At 41.3% G+C, this 6,612-nt stretch overlaps 1 pseudogene; it reads right to left on the reverse strand.

Moving 5' to 3' along the window:
* Positions 1 to 629: 629 nt before the first annotated feature.
* Positions 630 to 2,940, reverse strand: LOC141521785 (putative adenosylhomocysteinase 3 pseudogene; annotated as a pseudogene).
* Between the last annotated feature and the right edge of the window lie 3,672 nt (positions 2,941 to 6,612).

The raw sequence follows: 6,612 nt of genomic DNA on the forward strand, positions 1-6,612 counted from the left end.
GACTGAAATTCTTAGCCCCTTTAGAAGGTGTCCCCAATTTGCTAATTTGCAGACCTAGAAGCCTGTTCCATTCTGAACTCCAAACATACTAGAGCTGCCTGAGGAATGCACATTCTTTCTTTGCTCAAACTTAGAGACAATTCTGGGCAGCAGCAGGAAGATGGGGTGAAACAGAGTCTTATAAATTTTCCTCCGAGATTATTTCAATTTTGCTTAGAGGGGCTTCCTGAGATGCTAACCAGCCATATGGCATGAGAACAGAGTGACAGACCCTCATGGATTTGGTTCCCACTTCCTGAGCAGAGCTTTGGTTGATTTGGAAAGCTGGTTTAAAAAAAAAATCCAAGCAATACCAGAGCTGCTGAGAAAGTTATGGAGGCACAGTCTCCTGAGAATTAATGTCCAAATGGCAATAAACATATAAGTAGGAGTCTTGGATAAGGAAGGGGACCCCCTAGTAGAGCCAGGTACAGCTGAATTTTTGTGGGGTTCACCGAAGCTGTCACCCTTCCCCCTCAATAGTTTTGTCAGAGAAGGCAGTGATAGTGCTGGCCAAGGCTGAGGCCCTGTGGCCATGCTGATTGAGTGGCTTTCCAGAGGTCTCACCTGGGGAAGGACAAGAGGTCAGCAACTGAAGATCTGTCACAAAACTCCCCACTAAGGGACAAAGACTCTGGAATCCCTGAATGGTAAAGATACCCTGGACAATAGACACATGGCCACAAACAACTCACATCTAATGGAGAACGATGCTGAAGATGTCAGAGTGGGGTAGAAGGGGCTTTCCCACACCCTTTCTTCCTCCCAGCCCATCCTCTGTGGCTCTCACAGCCCTCAGGGCAGTAACCAAACCATGGGCTGAGGCCAAGGGCACAGGATTCTAGTTTTTAATAAATAAATAATCTAACACATTGTCTATGGGGTGAGCATGGCAGGTGGCTCTGACCAGGGAAGCAGCTTGCTGGGTTTTGTTCTGTATAGTAGAGGAGATAAGAATTAGGGGGTCCTGTTCCTTAAAATGTCTTCTGGCTTCAGTTACAGGAACTTAATATCTGTAGTAGTTAGGCTTGAAGGGTCCATTCTTGTTGAGGCCCAAGTACTTAGCCTGCTCGTCTGTTAGCTCGGTCAAGTGTGCATCAAAGGTGGGCAGATGAAGACTTGCCACATACTCATCCATTTTCTTGGGCAGTAGGTAGACATCCTGTTTATAGCGCCTTCAGGGGCATTGTAAAGCTCTATCAAAGCCAGAGCCTGAGTAGTGGCAGTGATGGAGAGCACAAACGTAGGCACTGTTGAGCAGCTCAGGTTCTGCAGACGGCCCTCTGCCAATAACACTATTCTCTTTCCATCTGGCCAGATTACGTGATCAACTTGAGATCTCACTCGTTCCCAGGTCAGTTCTGGGGTATGAAGACTTGCCACATCAATCTCCGTATTGGAATGTCCCAAATTACAAACGATGCAGCTGTTCTTCATGCGGTCTAAATGCTCTCTTGTCACCACATTCTTATTACCTGTACAAGTGATGACAATGTCCACCTGCCGAATGACCTCATTCAATTTCAGAAGTCGAAATCCATACATGCAGGCCTGCAGGGCACAGATGGGGTCAATCTCAGTCACATACACTATGGAACCCATGGCCTTCAGGACAGCACAGCATCCTTTTCCCACCTCTCCATAGCCACAGACTACCACTTGCTTCCCACCAAACATCATGTCTGTTGTCCTTTTAAGCCCATCAAGAATGGACTCCCGACAGCAGTAGAGGTTGTCAAACTTCTGTTTGGTGACTGAATCATTGACATTCATGGCTGGCACACACAGTTTCCCAGCCTTGGATAACTGGTACAGCCTGTGAACTCCTGTAACACTCTCTTCTACTATTCGCTTGATCTTCTTAAACATGTTGGGATACTTCTTGTAAATCCAATGGGTTAGGTCCCCTCCATCATCCAAGATCATGTTGGGCTGCCACCCTTCTACATTCATACAGCGGTCAATGCACCACCAGAAGTCATCTTCTGATTCTTCTTTCCCTGCAAAGACAGGAAATCCACTTTCTGCAAGGGCAGCAGCCACTTCATTGAGGGTAGAGTAGATATTGCAGGCAGCCCATCGACACTGAGCCCCTAAAGCACTCAGCGTTTCCATAAGAACCGCCGTCTGAGCAGTGATGTGAGTGCAGCCCACAATCTTGGCTCCAGCCAAAGGCTTTTCTCCCTGAGCTCTCTTCCTCAAAGCCATCAGTGCTGGCATCTCTTGCTCTGCGATCTCAATTTCTCGCCGACCAAACTCTGCCTGTTTGATGTTCTTGACACAGAAGTCACCGCTGCCCTTGGAGTTCTTCTGCTGTTTGTCCCGTGGGGAAGTTTCATCATCAGAGCTATCTGTATATGAAGCCGCTGACCTGTAGCTATCAGTAGATGATGGAGAGATAGAACGGGACAGAGAGCAGCGTCCAATTTGGTGGGACGTTTGTTGAATTCTTGCTTCTGATCAGCAAATTGGATCTTCTTGACGGTGCGAGGCGCCTCGGTGACGGTGCCGTCGGGGCTGACCAGGGCCTCGCCGCGGTCGCGGTGCCGCTGGTGCTGGTGATGCGGGTCGCTCCGCTTCATGGCCGACGCCTGCGGCACCTTCCCGGCGGGCGGGGCGGCGGCGGGGCTGAGAGCCGCCGGGGCCGGGGCCGGGGCCGGGGCCGGGGCCGGGGCCGGGGGCCGGGGCCGGGGCCCGGGCCGGGGCCGGGGCCCGGGCCGGGGCCGGGGCCGGGGCCGGGGCCGGGTGCTCGGGGTTGCCGGCGCCCGCCGGAGGGGCCGTGGCGGCCACGGCCGGCGCACTCATGCAGAGCTGCGGCCCCGGGGCCGGGGGGCTCAGGTCCTTCAGCTCCACCTCCGGCACCTTGGCGGCAGCCGCTGCGGACACGACCTGCACAGACATTGCCGCCGCCGCCACGGCCCCCTCAGACTCTGGCTCCCGCGCGGCCCCGCCCCCTCCCCTCCTCCCCTCCCCCATCCCTCTCCAGGTCCTCCTCCCCAAATTGCTTTTATGATACAAACGTGACACCTAAACCACAAAAAACCAAAACAGACAAAAGAAAATTATAGACCAATCTCCCTAATAAACATTGATGCAAAAAATTTAAATAAAATTTTAGAAATGAGATTACAGCAAGATTTTACTAGTATAATATACCATAATCAGATAGGACTTATACCAAGTAGGCAGAGATGGTTCAATATTAGGAAAACACTCAAAATAATTGAATATGTCAATAGCAAAACCAACAGAAATCATATGATTATCTCAATAGATACTGAAAAAGCCTTTGATAAAATTCAACATCATTCCTATTAAAAATACTAGAAACTTTAGGAATAAAAATAATAAGTAGTATATGTATAAAAGCCATCATCAAATACTATATATATATGCATATATATATATATATATATATAGTGGGGATAAACATGGAGCATTTCCATTAAGATCAGGAGTGGAAAAAAAGGATGGCCATTATTTCCAATGCTATTCAACATAATTTTAGAAATGTTAGTTCTAACAGTAAAAGGGGAAAAAATGAAGAGATCAGAATTGGCAATGAGGAAGCAAAGCATTCACTCTTTATAGATGCTATGATGGTATACTTAGAGAACCTGAGAAAATTATCTAAAAAACTCTTGAAACAATTAACAAACTCAGCAAAGTAGCAAGATATAAAGTAAACCCATATAATTCATCAGCGTTTCTATTTAAGATCAACAAAGCCCAAGAGCAAGAGAAAGAGAAATTGCATTTAAAGTAACTATAGACAACATTAAATATTTGGGGATCTACTTCCCAAGACAATCCCAGAAACTGTATGAACACAAATAGAAAGACTTCTCATCCAAATAAAGTCAGATCTAAATAATTTGAAAATTTCAGTTGCTCACAAGTGTTGAGCTAATATTAATATAATCAAAATGACAATTCTGCTCAAGTTAAATTACTCATTTGGTATGATACTAACCAAACTACTAAATAATTATTTTACTGAGCTAGAAAAAAAATAGTAACAAAATTCATCTGGAATAACAAAAAGTCAAGAATAGTAAGGGAACTGATGAAAAAAAATGTAAAGAAAGGTGATCTAGTTCTATAAGATAGAAAACTATATCACAAAGCAGCAGTCATTAAAACTGCCTGGTACTGCTTCGCTAGAAATAGAGTAATGGATCAGTGGATTAGAATAGGTTTAAAAGAAACAGTAGTAAATGACTACAGTATTCTACTGTTTGAGAAACCCAAAGACATCACAATATAGAATGGAATAAGAACTCAATATTTGACAAAAATTGTTTAAAAAACTAGAAAATAGTATGACAAAAACTAGGCATAGACTCAAATCTCACACACTATACCAAAAGAAAGTCAAAATGGGTACAGTATTTAGACATAAAGAGCTACACTATAGACTAATTAACAGATGCAGAAATTATCTAACAGATTTATGAAAATGGGACAAATCTATGACCAAACAAGAATTAGAGTATATTAAAAACTACAAAATTAATGATTTTAACTTTTTTAAATAAAAGTTTTTGCACTAATAAAATCAGTGCTGTCAAATTTAAAAGGTAAGCAGAAAACTGAGAAATAATCTTCACAACCATGAGTTCTGATAAAGGTTTCATTTCTAAAATATATAGAGGACTGCATCAAATTTACAAAGTTGCAAGTCATTCGCCAATTGATAATTGCCAAAGGATATGAATAGACACTTCTTAAATGAAGAAGTTAATGCTATATATAATCATATAAAAATGCTCCAAATCATTATTGATTAGAGTGATGCAAATTAAAACAACTATGAGTATCACTTTACATCCATCAGATTGGCTAAGTTGACAAAAAGGAAATGATCAGTGTTGAAGAGATTGAGGAAATATTGGAACATTAATGCATTGCTGGTAGAGTTGTGAAATAATTCAACCATTCTGGAGAGCGATATGGAACCATGCCCAAAGAGTAATTCTAATTCTAGGCCTATATCCAGAAGAAATCATAAAAAATGGGAAAAGTCTCACATGTTCCAAAATATTTATTGCAGCTCTCTTTATAGTGGCAAAGAATTGGAAATTGAGGGGATGCCCATCTATTGGGGAATGGTTAAACAAATTATGGTACATGAATAATATGGAATACTATTCTTCTATAAGAAACCATATGGTTGGGGCGACTAGGTGGTGCAGTGATAAAGCACTGGCCCTGGAGTCAGGATTACCTGGGTTCAAATCCAGTCTCAGACACTTAATAATTACCTAGCTGTGTGGTCTTGGGCAAGCCACTTAACCCCATTGCCTTGCAAAAACATTAAAAAAAAGAAACCATATGGTCTCATGCTAGAGAAGCATGAAATGAATTACAGGGTATGATGCTGAGAAAAGGGAGCAGCAGAACAAAGAGAGCAATGTACACATTAATAACAACATTGTGAGATGTTGGATGTGGCTGCTCTCAGGTCAGAGAGCTGGGTCAACCCTACTATCCCAATCCAGAGGAAGAAAAACAAAACTAAACAAAACAAAACAATCCTTCATAATCTGATGAACACTATGTTCACTTTTTTTTAAAAAAGATATCTCATGTGTTTCTTTCCCTTAATTCCTCACACCAAAAATGACTAATCTGTAAACATGTTTAACACAAATGTATATGTACAATATTAAACTGATTGTTTGTTGCTAAGGGGAGAGAAATGGGAAGGGAAGGTGGAAGGAAATTTCATAACTTAAAAATATACATAGGCATATGTTTGCATGTTCAAAAACTTATGGCATTAATTTGGAAAACATTTCAATTTAAAAAATAGAGATTATGTTTATTGGATCTTTTCTCCTATCATGAAGCTATTGTATTGCCATCTCTACTTCTATTGCTGTTTCCTGGATATTTTACTTCTATACTCCCAGAAAATGTACATTTTACAAATTCATATTTCTTTTTAAAAAAATATTTTATTTATTTGTATTTCCAAACTCATGGAGCAGTTGTTCCTACTAATTTTTTGGCAAGTTTTTTAATTTTTCTCCCTCTCTCCCTTCCCTACCCCCCTCTCCTTGAAAGAAAGCAATCTGATACAGGCTCTGCATTTTTAACCATGCTAAACATAGATTCATATTGATCATGTTGTAAGAGAAGAATCATATCCATTGGAAAAAAACAGTAGAGAGAAAAATTGGCATGATATATAATAATATTAATAATGGTGATGATGATAACTAATGTTTACTTACTGCTTTACATTTTATCAAGGGCTTTATATATGTCTTCTCAATGATAAATACCAAAGTTGTTATTGCTTTTATTATGTTGTTGTTAATATGAATAATGTTCTTCTGTTTCTGCTCATTTCAATCCACACCAATTCATGCAAGTTTTTTCAAGGTTTTTCTGAAACCCCTTCCCTCATGATTTTTTGGAACAGTAATATTCCATAACATACATATACCACAATTTGTTCAACCATTCCACAATTTATGGGCAACCACTAAGTTTCCAAAATTTTGCTACTACAAAAACAACTGCTAGGACTACTTTTGTACATGTGGGATTTTTACCCTTTTTCAT

Source organism: Macrotis lagotis, chromosome 1 (genome assembly GCF_037893015.1).
Source record: "Macrotis lagotis isolate mMagLag1 chromosome 1, bilby.v1.9.chrom.fasta, whole genome shotgun sequence".
NCBI lineage: Eukaryota > Metazoa > Chordata > Mammalia > Peramelemorphia > Peramelidae > Macrotis > Macrotis lagotis.